Source organism: Salvelinus sp. IW2-2015, linkage group LG8 (assembly GCF_002910315.2).
Source record: "Salvelinus sp. IW2-2015 linkage group LG8, ASM291031v2, whole genome shotgun sequence".
Classification (NCBI taxonomy): domain Eukaryota; kingdom Metazoa; phylum Chordata; class Actinopteri; order Salmoniformes; family Salmonidae; genus Salvelinus; species Salvelinus sp. IW2-2015.
Genome location: NC_036848.1, coordinates 20,790,521 through 20,798,588, shown reverse-complemented (window position 1 = coordinate 20,798,588; position 8,068 = coordinate 20,790,521). Strand labels below are relative to the sequence as shown.

The 8,068-nt window shown below is 40.4% G+C and overlaps 1 pseudogene; it reads right to left on the bottom strand.

Annotated features, from left to right (window-relative positions):
* LOC112081133 (uncharacterized) overlaps positions 1 to 3,381 on the bottom strand; it is a 48,744-nt pseudogene extending 45,363 nt beyond the window's left edge.
* Between the last annotated feature and the right edge of the window lie 4,687 nt (positions 3,382 to 8,068).

The following is an 8,068-nucleotide window of genomic DNA, read 5'->3' as shown; positions in this document are numbered from 1 at the left end:
GAGGACTATAGTATGTTATAGATACTTTAGTCCCAGAGGTCTTAACCTACAGAAGGACTATAGTATGTTATAGATACTTTAGTCCCCAGAGGTCTTAACCTACATAAGGACTATAGTATGTTGTAGATACTTTAGTCCCCAGAGGTCTTAACCTAGAGGACTATAGTATGTTGTAGATACTTTAGTTCCCAGAGGTCTTAACCTAGAGGACTATAGTATGTTATAGATACTTTAGTCCCCAGAGGTCTTAACCTAGAGGACTATAGTATGTTATAGATACTTTAGTCCCCAGAGGTCTTAACCTAGAGGACTATAGTATGTTATAGATACTTTAGTTCCCAGAGGTCTTAACCTAGAGGACTATAGTATGTTGTAGATACTTTAGTTCCCAGAGGTCTTAACCTAGAGGACTATAGTATGTTGTAGATACTTTAGTCCCCAGAGGTCTTAACCTAGAGGGCCGTGTCTTTGTGAGACGCCGAGTAGGTGAACGGATGATCTCCGCATGTGTGGTTCCACCGTGAAGCATGAAGGGAGGTCTGATGGTTATTAGGTTAAGACCTCTGGGGACTAAACTATCCAAGGAAGGGATCCAGAACATCACTCTCTGGATGTCTCCAACACATTTGTTTTTGCTGACTTGTTCAATTCCCAAATAAAATAACTCACAAAGCGAGTGAACTCTCTCTTTGAAATGAAGGGTCACTGGGTTGTTGGGGTCAGCACATCAAATGGCATTTCAGTACTCACAAATTCTAGTGAGTAACTTGGTCTATCATGTGTAAAATAAGCCACACAGGCAGCGAATCATGTAGATCACATTGACCCAATCTGGGGTAGGAGAACCCTTACATACATTTGGTTTACTGGCATTGAGTACAATTGCCGCACTTGTATTTGCTGGGGGAATAGGCAGTAGGCTTTTACTGGTTCCACTTGTGTATTTGACCACTAGGTGGAAACATTGACCACAGTAACGCTCACCCTGATGAGAGGACCAACCTGTAGAGTACCAGTACCACAGTATGAGTCATAATACCCATAAAACCTAGCGGTCAAATAAGGAAATGGTTCCAATCGTTTTTCCACCATAATTTTTTCCCATAGGGTATTTTAGAAACACTTAAAATAAGGGTTGTGTTTCGTGTAGGCTTACCGTGGCGTGACGCTTTGATAGCTGTGTTATTCTCTCTAGGACAATATCTTTTAATATATTTACTATATTTACCCCCCAAAATGAAAAAGAACTACAAAAACCCTGGAATGAGTAGGTGTGTCCAAACTTTTGACTGGTACTGTAGTAATGAATAAATTGGCTACATTTCTTTAAATGGACAATTCTATGAACTGTCTTGTGCAAGTTTAAAATTGACACAATATCTGTTAGCAAANTGTAGTAATGAATAAATTGGCTACATTTCTTTAAATGGACAATTCTATGAACTGTCTTGTGCAAGTTTAAAATTGACACAATATCTGTTAGCAAAAGTGTCAGCTAGAGATGACATGTAGGAGCTTGCAGGGATTTGTAGTCTAGCATGATGTCTGCTTTGATGTTTAAAAAAAATGAACGGTGGAAAAATGATTGGAACCATTTCCCTGTTTGGCTGTTTGGTTGTATTATCCTGCAACGATCTGGGGAATAGTTACAGGAGAGATGAGGGGGGATGAATGAGCCAATTGGAAGCTGGGGATTATTAGGTCATTAATTATCATGTTAAGGAAAGATTTGAATGGAGAAAGCTGATTGGAGAGCAGCGCTCCCTTTCTTTTCCATCCTATCAGTACTGACACATGCTCTAATGACGCATTTAGTGGTGTTTTGGGAAACGTATGTTACATCTTCGGCCGATGTAGGAAAGATGCATCGTTAAAATACTCTGAATCCTAAATTCCATCTCTGTCAGGAAACCGGCCGCAAAGAGATTTACAGTACAGTTGCCGTACAGCCTGAAATTCAAACTTGTAGTGTATTCAAGGGTTAAAAAGGCATACATTTTAGGATGGCTAGGTGAAACAACCACATATCACAGTCAAATATACAGGATGCGAACATTCCATTCCAGCTAAACAATGGATTTATAGCGTTTTGACAAAATTAACATTTTCATACACATCTAAAATCTATGAATTAAACATGTGAGAACAATAACATTGAAGGCTACCCATAAGCAATCATTTCTGATCTAAAAACACAAATGTGAAAAAATTGTGGATAAAGCATTTTGGAAATAAACTTAATAAATGATTCAACAATATTGTCATCTCACCTCTTAGCTTTGGAGTAATCTTCCCCAGAGAGACTCGTTTTAGAGGCAGGGCCCCCCTCCTCTCTCTCCCCAGAGAGACTCATTTTAGAGGCAGGGCCCTCCTCCTCTCTCACCCCAGAGAGACTCCTTTTAGAGGCAGGGCCCCCCTCCTCTCCCTCCCCAGAGAGACTCATTTTTTAACACTGACCCCTAAACAGAGATCCAGCATGTTGGTTGCGGTTAACACAGTGACAACTAATTCTTTAATTCTTAGAAATAAAACATTTACTAACAGACATATCGAAACAGTTAGGTGATTTAATGCAATCACATGAACATGTAGTTGTGACATCTCTTCTCCATGGTAACTGTCAATAATAATAATAATACGCCACTGTTTGTTAAGGTCGTTATGGACAGTGCAGCAACACAAGGCCATGTCTCACACTTATTTGTATTAATTAAAAGTAGGCTATTTCCTGTCTTCCAATCTGTTATTTTCTAAACGTATCGGAGAATGTAGACAGAAGGGCTAAAACGGACATGATTGATCTGAGGGGGAAAATCATTGATCCATTCAGAAAGGTTTTTTGCAACAAGTAAGATATGTTATATTATGTAAAGTAGGCTAGGTTATAATGTATAATAGCGTTTTGTTAGTGATATACAGATCGAGGTCTATACCTCGGCTATAGTCTACCTATCATAGATGACCAGCCTAAACCTGTTCAGATCAGTTCACATAGGCTATCAGTGGCAGGACTGATCACCTTCAAACCAGTTTTAAGTCTAAATAACAGAGAATGTAGTGATATTTTCACAACATTTCCTACGGAGACCATCAGGTCGGTCAGCATGATAACGGATCATATCTCAAGCTTTYTGTCTAYTGAATGTCTGACARCGATCTAACTGTAAYAGTTCTATGTAGCCTGGACTTACCACAGTCTGCCGGTMTGTCCTTCAAATCAACACATTTATCCCACTTCTAATGTTGCCGAGAAATGTGGCCCACAGTTTCAACAGCCATTTTGTAACTGTAAGTTTTAAAGTTACTGACAATTACACAAGAGGAATTTACATAACTTCTGACGGTCCTGAAGAGGAAGTAGCCTCTCTTACACCAACCGGCATCTGGCTCATAGAGACTGAAGGACTATGCACTCTATGCTGCACACCACATCATGCCATCTCTGAACTGGGGGAAGGTATTGGGAAGGTAGAAAGATAACAGTGAATATGAGACATGGGGGAAGGTATTGGGAAGGTAGAAAGTAAAGTGAAATGAGACATGGAGGAAGGTATTGGGAAGGTAGAAGATAACAGTGAATATGAGACATGGAGGAAGGTTATGGGAAGGTAGAAAGATAACAGTGAATATGAGACATGGAGGAAGGTATTGGGAAGGCAGAAGATAACAGTGAATATGAGACATGGAGGAAGGTATTGGGACGGTAGAAAGATAACAGGGAATATGAGACATGGGGAAGGTATTGGGAAGGTAGAAAGATAACAGTGAATATGAGACTTGGAGGAAGGTATTGGGAAGCAGAAAGATAACAGTGAATATTGAGACATGGAGGAAGGTATTGGGAAGGCAGAAAGATAACAGTGAATATGAGACATGGGGAAGGTATTGGGAAGGCAGAAGATAACAGTGAATATGAGACATGGGGGAAGGTATTGGGAAGGTAGAAAGATAACAGTGAATATGAGACATGGGGAAGGTATGGGAAGGTAGAAGATAACAGTGAATATGAGACATGGAGGAAGGTATTGGGAAGGTAGAAAGATAACAGTGAATAGAGAAATGGGGGAAGGTATTGGAAGGTAGAAAGATAACAGTGAATATGAGACATGGGAAGGTTAGAAGATACCGATCGCTGCCTGCACCTGCCCGCCTGTCCAACATCACTACTCTGACGGCTCTGACTTAGAATATGTGGACAACTAACAAATACCTAGGTGTCTGGTTAGACTGTAAACTCTCCTTCCAGACTCACATCAAACATCTCCAATCCAAAGTTAAATCTAGATTGGCTTCCTATTCCGCAACAAAGCATCCTTCACTCATGCTGCCAAACATACCCTTGTAAAACTGACCATCCTACCAATCCTCGACTTCGGTGATGTCATTTACAAAATAGCCTCCAAAACCCTACTCAATAAATTGGATGCAGTCTATCACAGTGCCATCCGTTTTGTCACCAAAGCCCATTAACTACCCACCACTGCGACCTGTACACTCTCGTTGGCTGGCCCTCGCTTCATACTCGTCGCCAAACCCACTGGTTCCAGGTCATCTACAAGACCCTGCTAGGTAAAGTCCCCCCTTATCTCAGCTCGCTGGTCACCATAGCAACACCTACTGTAGCACGCGCTCCAGCAGGTTTATCTCTCTGGTCACCCCCAAAACCAATTCTTTCTTTGGCCGCCTCTCCTTCCAGTTCTTTGCTGCCAATGACTGGAACGAAACTACAAAAATCTCTGAAACTGGAAACACTTATCTCCCTCACTAGCTTTAAGCACCAGCTGTCAGAGCAGCTCATAGATTACTGCACCTGTACATAGCCCATCTATAATTTAGCCCAAACAACTACCTCTTTACCTACTGTATTTATTTATTTATTTTGCTCCTTTGCCCCATTATTTCTGTCTCTACTTGCGCTTTCTTCCACTGCAAACAACCATTCCAGTGTTTTTAGTTTTTATTTTACTTGCTGTGTTGTATTTACTTCGCCACCATGGCCTTTTTATATTTTTATTTATTTATACATATATTTGTTTGCCTTCACCTCCCTTATCTCACCTCACTTGCTCACATTGTATATAGACTTTTTTTTTTTCACTGTATCATTGACTATATGTTTGTTTTACTCCATGTGTAACTATGTGTTGTTGTATGTGTCGAACTGCTTTGCTTTATCTTGGCCAGGTCGCAATTGTAAATGAGAACGTGTTCTCAATTTGCCTACCTGGTTAAATAAAGGTTAAAAAAAAAAAAAAAAAAAAAAAAGATAACAGTGAATATGAGACATGGAGGAAGGTAGAAATACACGTGAATATGGAGACATGGAGGAAGGTATTGGGAAGGCAGAAGATAACAGTGAATATGAGACAGGAGGAAGGTATTGGGACGGTAGAAAGATAACAGGGAATATGAGACATGGGAAGGTATTGGGAAGGTAGAAAGATAACAGTGAATATGAGACTGGAGGAAGGTATTGGGAAGGCAGAAAGATAACAGTGAATATTGAGACATGGAGGAAGGTATTGGGAGGCAGAAGATAACAGTGAATATGAGACATGGGGGAAGGTATTGGGAAGGTAGAAAGATAACAGTGAATATGAGACATGGAGGAAGGTATTGGGAAGGTAGAAGATAACAGTGAATATGAGACATGGAGGAAGGTATTGGGAAGGTAGAAAGATAACAGTGAATATGAGACATGGAGGAAGGTATTGAGAAGGTAGAAATAACAGTGAATATGAGACATACATGCTTTCCTTCTTATAAAGCCGTGTTCTGTAATTTATCAGCTGGTTTACTGAAACTCTGGTTAGTTGCAGGTGAAGACACCAAACAATCTCAGATCCTGAAACATTCAGTCAGCTTTAACCAGTATTGTCCATGTTGCTTGGCGACAAATGATGGGCCAAAAAACTAATAACTTTAAGAAAACAATTCTGACTAAATGTTTTCAATGAAAAGTAGACACTTATAATAAACCATTAGGTTACATCTCACATTATGCACACGCTTAACACACACACACACACACACACCACACACAAAGGATTATGTGACATCTAAAGTCAGAGATACAGAGACAACACAGAGATAGTGCATTCATTTACTATTGAGTATTCTCAGTTAACTGCGCAAAGGCAAACAGAAAGTTCAAAAAGTCCCCTCCCCCCTAGTATCACAAAGACAAACAGGAAGTTAAGTAAATCACGAGGTTGTGCTAACCACAGTAGTGTTGCAAAAATCCCTACACCCCATTCCACTCTTCCCCACCGGTCTCAAGAACAAAACTTGTTCATTAATGTAGATGCATGTAACATAAGGACAACAGAAGATAATGTACCTCATTGCTGGAACCAACTCAGAATACACATCACTTGGATGATTGGCCGTTTCAAATATGAATTGGGGAACTATTTGCTGAGGATGTGTTTTTCTTGATTGTTTGTTGAGCTGCATTTTGTCTATGAGTTGTATGAGCAGGGCTCCTTTGTGGAAGAGGTCCTGGTCTCAACGATGACTCCCTGTTTATATAAATGAGATATATATATATATATTATAACATCCTACCTACAATGTTGTCAAGGAAAATGAACAAAAACAAGATGTGATACTCTCAACTTCTCTTTACCAGAGCCAAGAAGTTTCCCAGAGGAGGCTGGTGGGATGAGCTATAGGAGGACAGGTTCATTGTAATGGCTGAAATGGAATAAATAAATTAAGTGTTTGATACTGTTCCATTTATTCAAATCCAGTCTTTACAATGAGCCTGTCCTCCTATAGCTCCTTTCACCAGCCTCCTCTTGGTGTGTATATGAAAGTATGCTGGTGTCCATGTGCTGTGGAGGCCAACTACTGTCACGCCTTGACCTTAGAGATCCTTTTAATTCTCTATTTGGTTAGGTCAGGTGGTGACTAGGGTGGGCAATCTATGTTTTCTATTTCTTTGTTGGCGGTATGGTTCCCAATCAGAGGCAGCTGTCTATCGTTGTCTCTGATTGGGGATCATACTTAGGCAGCTTTTCTTACACCTTAGTTTTGTGGATCTTGTTTTTGTACTACTGCTTTTCAGCCCTACAGACTGTGCGTTTCGTTTGTATACATTGTTTTTTGAGTGTCATTTAATAAAGAAAGATGTACGCCTACCACGCTGCACCTTGGTCCGATCCTTCCATCAACGATCGTAACAACTACATAAAAATAAAAAAACAGACTTTAAAGTCCAGTGCCGCTGTAAATAATATCATATGTGAACATGGTGCATTTCTAAGTTTTGTAGAAACAAATATAAAGTTAAAAAGTTCTACTCGATGACATAATCAAAAGTTTAAACATTTTATAACAAGTGATTTAAGACCTGCAATGAATTTCTAGCCCAATGGAGGGTATTTTATTGCTCCCCACACCACTGCAAATCTAATTGTGTTTGAAAATCCCTTTTAAAACATGTTTTATTTTTTATTTTATTTTTTACTTATGTCACAGAGAACATTTTTAAAAGATTTTTCTTATCTTTTTAATCACATTTAGGTAAGACCCAGATGCAGACAGTGTAGAAGTAACAAGAGTTTTACAACCACAGGAGCAGGCAAACGACAGGTCAAGGCAGGCGGTGGTCAGTAATTCAGAAAGGGTGTAAAGGGTCCAGAACGGCAGGCAGTCTCAGCGTCAGGGCAGGCAGGGGTCAATAATCCAGAACGACAGGCAGTCTCAGCGTCAGGGCAGGCAGGGGTCAATAATCCAGAACGACAGGCAGTCTCAGCGTCAGGGCAGGCAGGGGTCAATAAAGCAAATAATGCAGTCAGGAAAGCAAAGGCTAGCTTTTTCAAACATACATTTGCATCATGTAGCTCTAACTCCAAAATGTTTTGGGACACTGTAAAGTCCATGGAGAACAAGAGCACCTCCTCCCAGCTGCCCACTGCACTGAGGCTAGGTCAGCACCGATAAATCCATGATAATTGAACATTTCAATAAGCATTTTTCTATGGCTGGCCATGCTTTCCTCCTGGATACAGCAACCCCGGCCAACAGCTCCGCACCCCGCAGCTACTTGCCCGAGCCTCCCCAG